The sequence below is a fragment of the Chiloscyllium punctatum genome, chromosome 13 (genome assembly GCF_047496795.1).
Source record: "Chiloscyllium punctatum isolate Juve2018m chromosome 13, sChiPun1.3, whole genome shotgun sequence".
NCBI classification, from domain to species: Eukaryota; Metazoa; Chordata; class Chondrichthyes; order Orectolobiformes; family Hemiscylliidae; genus Chiloscyllium; species Chiloscyllium punctatum.
The window spans coordinates 39,952,571-39,970,717 of record NC_092751.1 but is presented as its reverse complement, the minus strand read 5'-3'; positions in this window follow the sequence as shown (position 1 = coordinate 39,970,717).

The following is an 18,147-nucleotide window of genomic DNA, read 5'->3' as shown; positions in this document are numbered from 1 at the left end:
ATTGATGTCACTCCGTCTCAACACTAACTGAGTGGTGCTCACACCAAATATGTCACTGTGTATTGATGACGATCGAGGGAGGTCAGCGAGGAGATGTCTGCGATGAATGACTGTGTGACTGCCAGGCTGAAACCTGCCCCGACAGCCTCGGATGTGCCTGTGCCCGCTGTCACCGCTGCAGGCATGATCAGTCTTCCTGCAGGTCAAATCAAGGAAAGCGACGGGCCTGGATAGTGTTCCCGGCTGAGCACTCAGATCCTGGGAGGACCAACTGGAAGAGGTATTCATATACAATTTCAGCCGTTCCCTCCCACAAGCTGAAGTCCCAACCTGCTTCAAGAAGACCAACATCAACCTTGTAAGTGAGAAAGCTCATGTTTTAATGACTTAATGATTACCGCCCAGTGGCTCTAACCTCAATAAACATGGAGTGATTTAAAAGGCTGGTTATGGCCCACATCACCTCCAATCTCCCAGCCTGATTGATCCCTTATAATATGCCGACTGATGTAACGGGTTCACAACAGATGCCATATCCCGAGCCCTGCACTCATCCTTCGGACATCTGGACACCAAAGACACCTACACCAGACTCCTGCTCATTGACCTCGACCTTAAAAATCATTATCCCCTCCAGACTGATCTCAAAATTCTGTGACCTTACTCATGGCTCCACCCTCTGCAACTGGATCCCCTGGTTTCTGACCCACAGACCACAATTAGTGAAGGTAGGTATCCGCACCTCCGCCACAATAACACTCAACACTGGTGCTCCTGGAGCATGTGTCCTCAGCCCCCTACTATACTCCCTGTACACCCACGGCTGTGTCCTCAGCCCCCTACTGTACTCCCTGTACACACATGGCTGTGTCCCTCAGCCCCCTATTGTACTCTTTGTACACCCACGGCTGTGTCCTCAGCCCCCTACTGTACTCCCTGTACACACACGGCTGTGTCCTCAGCCCCCTACTGTACTCCCTGTACACCCACGGCTGTGTCCTCAGCCCCCTATTGTACTCTTTGTACACCCACGGCTGTGTCCTCAGCCCCCTACTGTACTCCCTGTACACACATGGCTGTGTCCATCAGCCCCCTATTGTACTCTTTGTACACCCACGGCTGTGTGCTCAGCCCCCTACTGTACTCCCTGTACACACATGGCACTGTCCCTCAGCCCCCTAGTGTACTCCCTGTACACACATGGCACTGTCCTCAGTCCCCTACTGTACGCCCTGTACACACAGGGTTGTATCCTCAGCCCCCTACTGTACTCCCTGTACACATACGGCTGTGTCCTCAGCCCCAACTGTACTCCCTGTACACACACGGCTGTGTCCTCAGCCCCCTACTGTACTCCCTGTACACACACGGCTGTGTCCCTCATCCCCCTACTGTACTCCCTGTACACCCATGGCTGTGTCCCTCAGCCCCCTACTGTACTCCCTGTACTCCCTTGGCTGTGTCCTCAGCCCCCTACTGTACTCCCTGTACACACACGGCTGTGTCCTCATCCCCCTACTGTACTCCCTGTACACCGACGGCTGTGTCCTCAGCCCCCTACTGTACTCCCTGTACACACACGGCTGTGTCCCTTAGCCCCCTACAGTACTCCCTGTACACACATGGCACTGTCCCTCAGCCCCCTACTGTACGCCCTGTACACACACGGCTGTGTCCTCAGCCCCCTACTGTACTCCCTGTACACACACGGCTGTGTCCTCAGCCCCCTACTGTACACCCTGTACACACACGGCTGTGTCCCTTAGCCCCCTACTGTACTCCCTGTACACACATGGCACTGTCCCTCAGCCCCCAACTGTACTCCCTGTACACACACGGCTGTGTCCTCAGCCACCTACTGTACTCCCTGAGCACCAAGAGATGTATCCTCAGCCCCCTACTGTACTCCCTGTACACACACAGCTGTGCCCTCAGCCCCCTACTGTACTCCCTGTACACACACGGCTGTGTCCTCAGCCCCCTACTGTACTCCCTGTACATAGAACATAGAAAATAGAAAAATACAGCGCAGTACAGGCCCTTCGGCCCTCGATATTGCGCCGACCGTAGCCTACCTATCCTACACTGGCCCAATAACCTCCATATGCTTGTCCAATGCCCGCTTAAATGACCATAAAGAGGGAGAGTCCACCACTGCTATTGGCAGGACATTCCATGAACTCACAATCCGCTGAGTAAAATATATACCCCTAACATCTGTCCTATACCTACCACCCCTTAATTTAAAGCTGTGTCCCCTAGTAACAGCTGACTTCATTAGCGGAAAAATGTTCTCACTGTCAACCCTATCTAAACCCCTAATCATCTTGTACACCTCTATCAAATCTCCCCTAAACCTTCTTTTCTCCAATGAGGACAGCCCCAAGTGCCTCAGCCTTTCCTCATACGATCTTCCTACCATGCCAGGCAACATCCTGGTAAACCTCCTCTGCACTCGTTCCAATGCCTCCACATCCTTCCTATAGTATGGCGACCAAAACTATACACAATACCCCAGATGAGGCCGCAACAGAGTCTTATCCAACTGCAACATGACCTCAGGACTCCGGAACTCAATTCCTCTACCAATAAAGCTCAGTATGCCATATGCCTTCTTCATAGTACTATTTACCTGGGTGGCAACTTTCAGAGATCTGTGTACATGGACACCAAGATCCCTCTGCTCATCCACACTTCCAAGTAGCCTACCATTAGCCCAGTAATCCATCTTCTTGTTACTCCTATCAAAGTGAATGACTTCACACTTTGCTCCATTAAATTCCATATGCCACCTTTCTGCCCAGCTCTGCAACTTATCTATATCCCGCTGTAACCTGCCACATTCTTCTTCACTGTCCACAACCCCCCCCCGACTTTCCTGTCATCTGCAAACTTGCTCACCCAGCCTTCAAGCCTCTCCTCCAGGTCATTTATAAAAATGACAAACAGCAATGGTCCCAAAACAGATCCTTGTGGAACACCGCTAGTAACTGCACTCCAAGATGAACCTGTACCATCAACTACTACCCTCTATCTCCTTCCAGCCAGCCAATTCCTAATCCAAACCTCTAATTCACCCTCAATGCCATACCTCCGTAGTTTTTGCATTAGCCTGCCATGGGGTACCTTATCGAACGCCTTGCTAAAATCCATATACACCACATCTACCACTTTACCCTCGTGCACTTCCTTGGTCACCTTCTCAAAGAACTCAATAAAGTTTGTGAGGCATGACCTGCCCTTCAAAAAACCATGCTGACTATCCTTGATCACATTATTCCTATCCAGATGTTCATAAATCCTATCCCTTAGAAATCTCTCTAAGACTTTGCCCACAACAGAAGTGAGACTCACTGGCCTATAGTTACTCGGGCTATCCCTGCTCCACTTCTTGAACAAGGGGACCACATTCGCTATTCTCCAGTCTTCTGGCACTATTCCCGTAGACAACGACGACATAAAAATCAAGGCCAATGGCTCCGCTATCTCCTTCCTAGCTTCCCAGAGGATCCTAGGATAAACGCCATCAGGCCCAGGGGACTTATCCATTTTCACCCTTTCCAGTATTCCCCAGACTTCTTCCCGACGTACCTCAAGGCCTTCCATTCTAATCACTTGTGACTCAATATTCACATCAGCAACAGTGTCCTGTTCCTGAGTGAATACTGACGAAAAGTAATGATTTAGTGTCTCACCAATCTCCTCCACCTCCACGCACAACTTCCCACTACTATCCTTGACTGGACCGATACCTATCCTAGTCATTCTTTTATTCCTGACATACCTATAGAAAGCCTTTGGGTTTTCCCTAATCCTACCAACCAAGGACTTTTCATGTCCCCTTCTCGCTGCTCTTAGCTCTCTCTTTAGATCCTTCCTGGCTACCTTATAACTCTCAATCACCCCAACTGAACCTTCACGCCTCATCTTTATATAGGCCGCCCTCTTCCCTTTCACAAGGGATTCCAATTCCTTATTAAACCACGGCTCCCTCACTAGACCCTTTACTCCCTGCCTGACTGGTACATACTTATCAAGGACACCCATTAGCTGTTCCTTGAACAATCTCCACATATTATTTGTGTTCTTCCCTTGAAGCCTATTTTTCCAATCCACGCATCCTAAGTCATGCCACACCGCATCGTAATTTCCCTGCCCCCAGCTATAACTGTTGCCCTGCAGTGCACACTTATCCCTCTCCATCACTAGAGTAAAAGTCACCGAGTTGTGGTCACTGCCCCCGAAGTGCTCACCTTCCTCCAAGTCTACACCTGGCCTGGTTCATTACCTAGAACCAAATCCAGTATAGCCTCACCTCTTGTTGGCCTGTCTATATATTGTGTCAGGAAACCCTCCTGCACATATTGGGCAAACACCGACCCATCTTACGAACTTGAGCTCTAGCTTTCCCAGTCAATATCTGGGAAGTTAAAGTCCCCCAGAACAACCACCCTGCTACTTTCACTCTTATCCTGAATCATCCTTGCAATACTTTCCTCTACTTCTTTCGGACTATTAGGAGGCCTGTAGAAAACTCCTAACAGGGTGACCTCACCTTTCCTATTTCTAACCTCCGCCCAAATTACCTCAGATGGCAAGTCTTCCTCCATCACCCTTTCTACTGCTGTAATACTGTCCTTGACAAGCAATGCCACACCTCCCCCTCTTTTACTCCCATCTCTGACCCTACTAAAACATTTAAACCCTGGAACCTGCAACAGCCATTCCTGTCCCTGTTCTACCCACGTCTCTGTAATGGCCACAACATCGAAGTCCCAGGTACCAATCCATGCTGCAAGCTCACCTACCTTATTTCTTATACTTCTGGCATTGAAGTATACACATTTCAAGCCACCTTCCTGTTTACAGGCACCCTCCTTCGAGATCAATGCCATGTTCCTAACCTCCCTACACTCAAGGTCCTGTACCCTAAAGCTACAGTCCAGGTTCCCATGCCCCTCCAGAGTTCGTTTAAACCCTCCCAAAGAGCACTAGTAAACCTCCCCCCAAGGATACTGGTGCCCCTCAGGTTAAGGTGTCGACCGTCCTGTTTATAGAGGTCCCACCTTCCCCAGAAAGAACTTCAGTTGTCCAGAAACCGGAATTCCTCCCTCCTGCACCATCCCTGTAGACACGCATTTAACTCTTCTCTCTCCCTATGCTCGACTCTCTATCACGTGGCACGGGTAACAAACCAGAGACAACAACTCTGTTCGTTCTAGCTCTGAGCTTCCAACGTAGCTCCTTGAAAGCCTGTCTAACATCCTCACCCCTCTTCCTACCTATGTCGTTGGTGCCAACGTGGACCACGATCTGGGGCTGCTCCCCCTCCCCCTTAAGGACCCGGAAAACACGATCAGAGACATCATGTACCCTTGCACCTGGGAGGCAACATACCAATCGTGAGTCTCTGTCGCCCCCGCAAAACCGCCTATCTGTGCCCCTCACTATTGGGTCCCTAATAACTATCGCTCTACCTTTCTCCACCCTTCCCTTCTGAGCAACGGGGACAGGCTCCGTGCCAGAGGCCTGAACCTCATTGCTTACCCCAGGTAAGTCATCCCCCCCACAATTATCCAAAACGGTATACTTGTTCTTGAGGGGAATGACCGCAGGGGGTCCCTGCACTGGCTGCTTCCTCCCACTCCCCCTCACTGTCACCCATCTCTCTATAACTTTCGGAGTAACTACTTCCCTAAAGCTGTGCCGTCAACCCCCCACTGTACTCCCTGTACACCCACTTCAGTATCCTCAGCCTCCTACTGTTCTCCCCATACACACACAGCTGCGTCCGCATCACCTACTTTAGATCCTGTAAACCCACGGCTGTGTCCTCAGTCCACCACTGTACTCCCTGTACACACACAGCTGTGTCCTCAACCGCCTACTGTACTCCGGTACACACACGGCTGTGTCCTCAGTCCCCTACTGTACTCCAGTACACACACAGCTATGTCCTCAGTCCCCTACTGTACTCCGGTACACACAGAGCTGTGTCCTCAGCCCCCTACTGTACTCTGGTACACACAGAGCTGTGTCCTCAGTCCCCTACTGTGCTCCGGTACACACAGAGCTGTGTCCTCAGCCCCCTACTGTACTCTGGTACACACAGAGCTGTGTCCTCAGTCCCTACTGTACTCCGGTACACACAGAGCTGTGTCCTCAGCCCCCTACTGTACTCTGGTACACACAGAGCTGTGTCCTCAGTCCCCTACTGTACTCCGGTACACACAGAGCTGTGTCCTCAGCCCCCTACTGTACTCCCTGTACACACACACAGCTGTGTCCTCAGCCCCCTACTGTACTCCCTGTACACACACGGCTGTGTCCTCAGCCCCCTACTGTACTCCCTGTACACACACGGCTGTGTCCTCAGCCCCCTACTGTACTCCCTGTACACACACACAGCTGTATCATCAGTCCCCTATTGTACTCCCTGTACACACACGGCTGTGTCCCTCAGCCCCCTACTGTACTCCGGTACACACAGAGCTGTGTCCTCAGTCCCCTACTGTACTCCGGTACACACAGAGCTGTGTCCTCAGCCCCCTACTGTACTCCCTGTACACACACATAGCTGTGTCCTCAGCCCCCTACTGTACTCCCTGTACACACATGGCTGTGTCCTCAGCCCCCTACTGTGCTCCGGTACACACAGAGCTGTGTCCTCAGTCCCCTACTGTACTCCGGTACACACAGAGCTGTGTCCTCAGCCCCCTACTGTACTCCCTGTACACACACAGAGCTGTGTCCTCAGCCCCCTACTGTACTCCCTGTACACACATGGCTGTGTCCTCAGCCCCCTACTGTGCTCCGGTACATACATGGCTGTGTCCTCAGCCCCCTAATGTACTCCCTGTACACACACGGCTGTGTCCTCAGCCCCCTACTGTACTCCCTGTACACACGTGGCTGTGTCCTCAGCCCCCTAATGTACTCCCTGTACACACACGGCTGTGTCCTCAGCCCCCTACTGTACTCCCTGTACACACGTGGCTGTGTCCTCAGCCCTCTACTGTACTCCCTGTACACACACGGCTGTGTCCTCTGTCCCCCTACTATACTCCAGTACACACACAGCTGTGTCCTCAGTCCCCTACTATACTCCGGTACACACACAGCTGTGTCATCAGTCCCCTATTGTACTCCCTGTACACACACGGCTGTGTCCCTCAGCCCCCTACTGTACTCCCTGTACACACACGGCTGTGTCCTCAGCCCCCTACTGTACTCCCTGTACACACGTGGCTGTGTTGCCAAATTCCAAACAATGCCAACTGTAAGTTTGCTGATGACATCACCAAAGCAGGAGGGATATCAAACAACGATGAGTTTGAACACAGAAAGCAGATAGTGGGTTTAGTAGTATGGTGGAATGATAATAACCTCCCTCTCAAATTTGCCAAAAGTAAAGAACTGATCATTGACTTTAGAACGAAAGGAGGTGAACAAGCCCCGATCTACATCAACGGTCAAGACAGTGCAGAGCGTCATGTCCCTCGGAGTGATGATAATGGCAATCTACCCTGGACCTCTCACATCGGTGTGACAGTCAAGATGGTTCAAAAACGTCACTGCTTCCTCACTTGGCTCAGGATAATTAGCATGCACTACTTCTACAGATGCACTATTGTAAACGTACTGTCCGGGTGTGTAATGGCCTGGTACAGCAACACTCTGCCAAGGACCATAAGAAATTACAGAAGATTGTGTTCACAGCCCAGACCAAGGCGGTCTCATGTCTCCCAACCATTGACTCTATTTACACGGCCTGTTGCCGCAGAAAGGCTGCCAACATCTATCCAAAATTACTGAGGGAAGGGAGAGAGGAAATAGCTAGGGCCTTAACAGATTTCTTTGTAACATCCTTGAACACAACTGAGGGCCCGTAGGACAGGAAAATTTCTAATCCCCTTGTTAAGAAGGGGAGCATGAATAATCCAGTTAATTATAGACCGGTGAGCCTGACGTCTGGGGTAGGGAAGCTGTTTGAGAAGATACTGAGGGATAAGATCTATTCTCATTTGGATGAAAATGGTATCATCAGTGAGAGGCAACATGGTTTAGTGCAGTGAAGGTCATGTCTTACCAACTTAATAGAATTATTTGAGGAAGTGACAAAGTTAATTGATGAGGGAGGGAATGTACATGTCATGTACATGGACTTCAGGAAGACGTTTGATAAGGTTTCCCATGGTCGGGCTATGGGGAAAGTGAAGTCACATGGTGTCAGGGTGTGTTAGCTACATGGATAAAGAACTGGCTTGGCAACACGGGACAGAGTGTAGTTGGGGAAGGGAGTTTCTCAACATGTAGTACTGTGACCACTGGTGCTCCATTTAAGATGTTTCTGGAAATATACATGAACGGGCAGGGAGCATAGGGATACAGACCTTTAGAAAATAGGAGACAGGTTGAGATGGAGGACTTGGATCGGCGCAGGTTTGGACCGCCAAATGGCCTGTTGCACTGGAATGTTCTTTGTTCTAACATTACCAAAGTCCCATCATATGCCTGTAAAGGTCTCCCACAACCTCTTCCATCAGGCTAAAAGATACAGACGCTTGAACACACAGAGCACTAAGTTCAGGAACAGCTTCTTCCTAGCTGTTATTAAGCTGATGAATGGACTTTCTAATCTCAGATAATGCTGATTTTGTTCATATTGATCTCGCCGAGCGCGCGCCCTGTGCAGCGTAGCCAATATGCCTCTCAGACATGTTTTACAGCCATCATTCAATACAACCATTATTACCATGATCTTCCTGGGCATCTTGGCACAGGACAAAATAAATCCTCACCTCCCTACCCCCCCATCTCCCTCCAGTGCTCACGCCCAGGTCTCTCTGGTCCTCAGCGTCAGCTCCTTCCATTCCCCCCAGCTCCCCTTGACCCTATCTCCAGCTCGCTGTGACCTTTGTCTCTCACTGTTTCTCTCACACTGCCTATTTCCCTGTGTTAGCCTTCTCCCTGTCTTCTGTTTCTCTCCCTGAACCTATTATCTTCCCTTCTCCCTGCACATGTGACTGTTTGTTTCCTTGTTTTGTTTCCTTTCTCTCTTTGACTGACTGTCCATCAGTTTCCCTCGCTGTGTTCTCTCTCTCCTTTTCTTTGTTTCTGTCTCTTTCTCCTTCGTTGGCTTCTCTATTCATTTGAACCAGGTGATGGCTCATTGGTTCGATGTTGGCAATACAATACACTCCCAACAAGGTTTTGTTATAGAGGACATAATGTAAAATTATCAGTTACATTTCAATTGCTGTCAAAACAGCAACCAGAACGTGGGTATCCATTTAACAGACAATTGTTATATCTAACTATTTTGAAACCACCCATCCCCCAGTGCTCTGCATACTGGAAACTGAAAACATTTTATTCGGGTGCGTGATGGCCTGGCATGGTAACTGCTCTGCCTAGGACCATAAGAAACTACAGACGGTTGTGTGCACAGCTCAGACCAACACGGAAGACAACCTTCCGTCCATTTGTACTTGTCATTGTCGCAGAAAGGCTGGCAACATCAAAGATCTCTCCCAAACTGGTCATGATCTCCTTCAACCTCTTCCAACAAGGAGGAGACACAGAGGCTTGAAAACATGGACCAGCATGCTCAGGAACACTTCCTTCCCGACCATTTTAGATTGACAAATTGACATCTCTCACTTTTCAAATAATATTAATCTTGCTAATGTCGATCTTACTTTGCACACCTCCTGTGAAGCTGTAACCTTGTATGACTCAATCTGTGTAAGTACCCCACGATCTCTGTTTTCTTGTTTACTATCATGTGCCTGCACTACAATAAAAACAAACCTTTCCATTGTACATTTGACTAAAATAAACGAAACCAAATCAGATCAAGCACGTGGACTGCAGCGGCTCAGGGTTTTCTCAAGGGCAACTGGAAAAATGAACTCATGCTGCCCCAGTCAGAGATACCCATATCTCATTCATGAATATAAGAAGGTTACCACACTTAAGGAGGACAGACAGAGGGAATCAAATTGCTTTGAACATGATCTTAGATATATACAGGTTTCCATCGCTATTTGTAAGCAGAGTATTCCTACGAAACCGTTCGCAAGCTGATATGGTGTAAAGTGCAGGAGCACTAACTTATATGGGAAAAAAATCGGCTTTCTTCGTAAAAGTGAAAATCCTGTTCGGATATCTTATGGTTAGCAAAACAATGTCCTAATTTAATTATTCAGAAAGGGAAGTGGCGAAAAGCGAACTTTTGAAAAGCGGGGATACCCACATTTGCAAAGGCATGATATTCAGGAAGATATGAAAGGTGAAAAATAAATGAGGTGAATCTCACATTTTATTTCCAGCACAGCTGATCATCATTCTCTTTGTTTGCTCTTTTTCTTCTATATCTCTCTTTCTCAATTGATTCCTCCTCCTCTTCAAAGCAGACTTCCCTGTCAACGTTATTAATCACACCCTTTTCCAGCTGTTTTCAATTCAGGAAAGTTCCCCAGCACTTTCTATTCGTGTCTGTGCATTTCTTTCTATAATTTCAGATTTTCAGCATCTTCCTTTATTTGATTTCACCTTCAATTTTGTTATTTCGTAGGATGTTGGCATCTCTGCCAAGGGCAGCAATTAGTGACCATCACTAATTGTATTGATTATGAGGCCATCCACAAGCCAATATAAAGTTAAGCACATTGTCATGGGTCTCAAGTCACAATTAACCCAGACCAGGTAATAACATTAGATTTGTTTACCGAAGGTGATCAGTGAAAGAAAAAGGTTTTCAGACACAATGTTGTTTTATGTTTGTTTTTCGTGAAATTCACTTTTATTCCGATTCTTATTATTTTTATTTTAGTTCTGTCATCAGCTGTGGTGGACTTGAAACAATATCTTTCGTTTATTAAGCTTTGCCTCACAATTACATCTAGCGACATTCCTACATTCATACATTGCCCTCATCAAGAAGTAACGTCCGAGACAAGAGCAATTTTGTGATTGAAGTATTTGTAATTGGAAAAGTGGTCAGAAGAGAGCTTGAAACATTAAGTCTGAATTTTACCAACGTGCAGCCAATGGTTTGTTCAGCAACAATACTGACACAGAGATGGAGATTGGGGATATTAGGAGCTGGGAGAGGACAGGTTTGGTGACAGAGAGAACACCAGACAAAAATCAGTTCAGGACAAAAAGGGATCTCGAGGTTTTGCACATTTTTGTTCTCAGATGTTTGTGAGGGAGTGGTCTGTAATTCATGGGTAGTGAATGGAGACTGCAATTGAAATTGAAGACAAGAGTTTCTTTCTCTGACAAATATAGATAACAGAAATTACAACAGAGTTCAAACTTGTTTCTGGGATTAATGAATGGACAGAGGTAGAGAACACCAACAATAGCGAGAATAGGTGAGTAGCTCACCCTCCACCCCGCCCAGAATAACCATCAGCACTGCTGATATCCGATATGGTAGAAATTCCCAAGAGAGGGAAATATTGAAAAGACTCAAGGAAAACCTCCTCTCCATTGCTGTCATGTTCCAGTCCGCTATTCTCAGATTCAAATCTATGCAGCTGTTGATCTCTGTTACTGTTGGAGCTGATGCATCTATTACTACAGTGGGATAGCGAACTGAATGAAGCCTCTTACTAATAGGAGAGGGAAACCCTCCAGTGACACAGTTGCATTGCATGGAGACTGACATCAATCACAATCAGAGCAAACAGTCCCTGCTTTCAATACAGCACATTCAGTTCACAATATATCTGGAATGGACTCCATGTTGACATTGCTCGCTATTGGTCACATCTCCCATCATCAATCGCTCTAGTGAAGTCAGTTGTGAGGGAGAATAAGAATATTTTCTTTTCGTGGGCGACATGATTCTGCTCTCTTGTCCGTTTACTATGCTGTAACCATCTCTCCAAAAATCCCTCCACCACCCCCAAAAGAATCACAATCAGGATTTTGTTACTGTGCTGATCTCTCCTCCACGGGAACAAACGCTAGCGAACAGATTGCCATTCAACACAGTCACCCTGGATTTCTCGGAATGTTCCTCTCACTGCTCTGATAAGGAAACTTGGGACGTCCAAAGGGAATATGCTTCAGTAATTTATTTATATAAATTGACAGACTTCTAAGTGCAGTTTTATTTGTTGTAAACCGTATTTTTACACACTTTGGCCTCAGTCCAAAACTAAAAGTGATAACTACAATGAACGTATTCATTAAGACTTATGAATTAATGAGTCAGGTTCGAATGAACATGTTATTGTCTGGGAGACAGGGCGGAATGGAAGCAGTGGCTGTGGAGACTGCATGGGGAGTACAATGATATTCCCCAGTCATCATCTCTCTTTCGGATAGACAGAATTAAATGTAATGCATTACAAGGAAACAGCCAACATTTGGGAGATGCAATGCTGAATAACAATGCGAACTAAAAGGATAATATTAAATGTGATAAAGTTAACTACATTTTATATACACACATTTAATCATTGGAAATACAGATTGAGTAGGGTCACCGGACCTGAAACATTAACTTTGATTTCTCTTCACAGATACTACCAGACCTGCTGAGCTTGCCCTTTAAGTTCTAGTTTTCTTTTTGTTTGAGATTGATAATATTGTTCATATCTGGCAGGATACTTACAATTAAAAGCAGACACAAAAACAAAATGTGAAGGGCAATGGGGACAATACAGGAGACTAACAGCAGAGATATAGTCATTCCAAACTGGAAGAGACAATGGGCTGAGGTTCCCCCACTTTTGCTGTAAATAATTCTGTGTAATCAAAGCCTTTGGAGAGGGGGTAGACAAGCTAGTTCAACGAAGGACACAGAGTGCTCCACTATCAATACTCTATTCCTATTATCTCATAAAAAGTCAGCTGCCTCTAAAATGTCTTTTCAAACAAAGTGGAGTTCCTGAGATTTACAGGATAATCAGAAAAATATTATTTTTTTCCTTTGAATCTTAAAGAAGAAACAGATTTTGGCCGTAACACAGGTGTCACAGACACAGCAACTGTAATAGGAACGTGAAATGACTACATTGTCCATATATAACCAAATTCAGCATGTAGCCCTGTCAAGAAACATGAAATAGAGTGATACGGAAACATGAAATACAAACAGACAATGATGGTAGAAGCGCAACAGATGAGGAAGTATCTGCAGAGAGAAACAGAGTTAACATATCGAATATGATGTGACACTGTTCTGAAAAAGTCATATTGAAATCAAAGGTTAATTCTGTGTATCTCTGCTCAGAGAGTGCCGGACCTGCTGAGTTTCCCTCTATCGATTTCTTTTTCTTTCTGAACTGTGACAAATTGACTGATCTGAACGATATAAGCAAAGCTGCTATCTCAGTTGAATCTCGAATATTTGTTTATGGACATTAAATGAGAAATTACAAAGTTCCTATGTTTGACAGAGCTCCAAATAGCCATGACGCATTGCATTGTTATACAAAAACATTGTGAGACATTGTTGAAACAAAAACCGAAGTTGCTGCAAAAGGTCTGCAGCATCTGTGCAGAGAAATCAGAATTAACGTTTCTAGTTCAGTGGCCCTTCCTCAGAACGTAAAGTAGCCCTGAAAATGTTGATTATTATACAGCAGAGGCTGAATAGCTGTTAACGGAGACTGTTAGTAGCTAACAATAGGGAGTGAGTAATGGAAGGCCTCGTGAGAACTCAGCCTGGTGCATGGGTAGGGGGCATTGAGGAGTTCAGTCCTTAAAATTATTGAACATTATCTTGAGTCTGAATGGCTGCAGGGTCCACCCGCGGATAAGGAGGTGTTGTTTTTCCAGCTTGCGTTGAAATGTCCTGGAACACTGCAGCAAGCCTGACATTGGTCAGGGAACAGGATGGGGTATTAAACTGGCAGGCAACTGGAAAGTCAGGATCTTTTGCATAGGTACAGTGATGTAGTCACTCAGTCTACCTTTAGTTTCCCCAATGTAGAGCAGACCACAATGTGAGCAGCGAATGTAGTAGACCGGATTGTGGGAAATGTTGATAGGATGCTGCTTCACCTGGAAGGTGTGTTTGGGCCCTTGGTTAGTGAGGAGGGAGGAGGTAAATGGGAAAGTGTAACAACTCCGGCAGGGGAAAGTGAAGTATACCTGTGGTGGGGGCTGGGGGAGGTGATAGGGGGGGAAGTTGTGGGTAATGAATAACGAGCGGACCAGGGTGTCCTGGAGAAAATGGTCACTTCAGAAGGCGGAAAAGGGAGAGGAGGCAAATATGTGTCTGGTGGTGGCATCTCGCTGGAGGTGGAGGAATGCAGACTGATGATCTTCTGCATGTCAATGCTGGCGAAATGGTAGGTAAGGACTGGGGGAACTCTTAACGCTGTTACAGGAGGGAGGAGAGAGGGTGAGGGTAGAAGTGCAGGAGATGGGTCGGAACTGGTTGGGGGCCTGTCAATAACAATTCTGGGGAGTTCTTGGTTGAGGACGAAAGTAGACATTTCAGAGGCCACATTTCTGAAGTTGACATCATCAGAAGCAATGTCGTGGAGACAGAGGAACTGGGGGAATGGAATGGAGTCTTTGCAGGAAACAAGGTGTGAGGATGTATACTCCAGGTAGCTGTGGGAGTCGGTGGGTTAATACTGGATATCAGTGACCGGTCTATCCCCAGAAATAGTAGCAGAGATGTCGATGAACGTAAGGGAGGAGTCAGAGGTAGACCAGGTGAAAGTGAGGGAGAGCTGTAAATTGGAAACGTCGAACTTTTCCAATTATGGACAAGAGACAGGAGCAGCAGCGATGATATCATCTCCGTACCAGGCAAAGAGTTGTGGATGGGGGCTGGAATAGAACTGGAACAAGGAATGGTCTACGTACCCCAGGAAGGAACAGGTATAACTTGGGTCCACGCATGTATCCATACACCCCCTCTGTATGGCAGGAGCAAGCTGAAGCAATGGGTCTGCCCAGGCAGTTCTGTTTGTGGATTTTCAGGAGGAGATAAAAGCGAGCTCTACTATCAGAGGACCATCAGCTTTGGGACTGTTAGGTGGGGGTGAGTGGGGGAGGCGGGGGGGGCTGGTGGGCGAGTAAGTGGGAATCTCCAGATGAAATGTGGTCAGATTTAGTAAATAAAATAGCCTGATATGCCATGGAAGGGTTATGGACCAGTAGGTGATATGTGGAGGTATCTGAGAGCTGGCACTCAGCCTCTGAAATGTCGAGGTGAGTCTACCAGACTGCAGCAGCACTACCTTTATCGGCACAGGCTGAATAACATAGTCAGGGTTGGATCGAAGCATACAGCATACAGTCTGTTCAAAGGGTGATAGGTTGGATAGGGTGAGGGGGATACAGAGAATTTAAGACAATCAAACTCCCATGGAGCGTCCTCAATGACCAGATTGAGATCAGGTAAAAGCCAGAGGAATGTATCCAGCTGGAGGGAGAGTGTTGGAGCTGGGTGAAGGGGTTATGGGATGGGGAGTGGACTCTTGCCCAAAGAAATGGACACAGAGGAGAAGATGGTGGAAGAAGAGTTCAACAATATGTCGTTCCTGAAATTCATTAAAGTGGGGCACAGAGGGATAAAGCTGAGACCTTTTCTGAGTACAGAACATTCAGATTTAGAGCGTGGAAGGTTCGGAGGGATTGTGAATACACGACAGGCTTGGGGGAGGGGATGGACTCAGATTGCAGGGCATGGGTGGAGTGGCAGGTTCCAGAGGCTCATAGGCATCTCTAAGTTATTCCATCTTGAGGGCCTCATGTAGCTGGCGAGCATGGTGAATGAGCTGGAGAATGAAGTAGAATTGGGGAATGGTGCAGTCTTGAGCCAATGTGATGTGATACTGTTGAACTGAGAAAATATTGAGCTCAGTGGCAACCACACTGCACGACAAGTCCTCAGAAAGTAAGAGATTGAAAATAATAGAAATTGTTGTTTTATTGTGATGCTCTGATTTAATTGAGGTGACACTCAACTGGTAAGGTCTTACTTTTCTGAGACTTTAGAGCAAACTGTGAAAGCTGAATGTATCTTGATGTTATTAATAAGACAAATCCATCCATGGTTTTGGAAGGCACTAGCAAGGGCAGAGTTTATTTGTCATTCCCAATAGCTCTGGGGAAGGTGTCATTGTTCATTGAGGAAATTATGAGCACGGAAGTTCCTCTGATTTCCAATAACCACAGTTTGCTGAGAGGGAATGATGCTACACGAGTCAAATGCTACTTTGATGGCAAGGGAAGTTACTCTGATCTCACCTCAACTGACATTGGAAAATCAGTTAAAATACTAAAGAGAAAAAGGATAGAAGACGGCTTATTGAACAATGTGGTCACTGTCCTCGAAATGTTTAAGGACAAACAGATGCATGGACTTCTGATTCTGAGGAGAGGTGTTTCCTATTTGGGGTGAGGCTGTTTGGTTAAGCGCTGTGACAGAGAGAGACAGAAAAAAAGTTCCACTCTGTATGGGGGAAAAAAACCCTATTCACGGTGCATTGGACAATGACAGACATACACTATTGTCTGTTCCTATTGGGCATTGATCATCTCATTCTCACCAATAGCAGCACAGAAGCCAGGAGCTCCCATCACCCCAGTCGGAAAGCAAAAAGGGGTAAGGGATGGCTAGTGGAAGTGGGAGTAACGAGGGAACTGGTGTAACTTACAATGGGAGTGGCAGAAGAATGGTCTGAAGAGATATCATCAGTCGAAGAGTATGTGACATCAGAAGGGGTAGTTCAAGGGAAGTAGGAGTGTAAAGAAAGAGTAGGAAGGGGAGGAAGAATGGCTAATGAAGTTTTAGTGACTGGGTAAAGCTTGTTTTTGGAAAAGTGAGATTGGGCAAAAACCACCACTGTTCAGGAAAATTGGGATCTAATTCCATTGAAAATTAAGATTTGATGTACTTCTTTTTCTATTACTTGATTCTTTCTCAGATTGTATATTGACTCTGTGGTTTTGTATCTCCATCAAAAGCAGGTGACGTGTTTTTTTTTCTCCCCTGGTGTTGTGTCTCAACATTTTTGATTTTTTTTAACAGAATGTATTTGCTTCCAATTCAAGGTAGACATGAGAATATGATTTGATCTCCTGCAGTTTGTCCATAACATAGAATTTAATTGAGTATTTATCCTCATCACATAAACTGATTCAAGCCTGAGGCGGCAATTGAAGCCGAGTCTCTGGCGTTTGGAGGCAGCATTGCTAACCATTGTGCCACCCAACATCTTTCTCCTCTCATCCTAAACCTATGCCCTTTGGTTCTGGACTCCCCGACGCCAGGGAAAAGACTTTATCCATTTAAAGTCTCCATGCCCTTCACAATTTTTTACATCTCTAGAAGGTCACCCCTCCGCCTCCAACGCTCAAGAGAAAACAGCCCAATTATGTACAGCCTCTCCTGATACCTCAAATCCTCCAAACCTGTCAACATCCTTGTAAATCTTTCCTGAACCCTTACAATTTTCACAACATATTTCCGATAGGAAGGAGACCAGAATTCCACGCAATATTCCAACAGTGGCCTAACCAGTGTCCTGTACAACCACAACATGACCTCACAACTCCAATACTCAATACTCTAACAAATAAAGGAAAGCATACCAAACACCACCTTAACTATCCTACCTACCGGCGACTCCACTTTCAAGGACCCATGAACCTGCACTCCAAGGTCTTTTTGTTCAGCAACACTCCCCAGGACCTTGCCATTAAGTGTATAAGTCCTGCTAAAATTTGCTTTCCGAAAATGCATCGCCTCTTATTTATTTGAATTAAGCTCCATCTGCCACTTCTCAGCCCATTGGCCCATCTGATTAAGATCTTGTTGTACTCTGACGAAACCTTCTTCGCTGTCCACTACACCTCCAATTTTGTTGTCATCTGCAAACTTACTAACGATACCTCTTATGCTCGCATCTAAATCTTTTATCTAAATGATAAAAAATAGAGGAACCAGCACTAATTCTTGTGGTACTCAACTGGACACAGGCCTCCAGTCTGAAAAACAACCCTCCACCTCCGCCCTCTGTCTTCAACCTTTGAGCCAGTTCTGTATCCAAATGGCTAAATGTCCCTGTATTCCGTTTAGATTTTTTAAAGTGTGGAAAGAAGTCCACACTGACCTGGCAAAGCGCAACCCACCCAGACCCATCCCCCTACATTTACCCC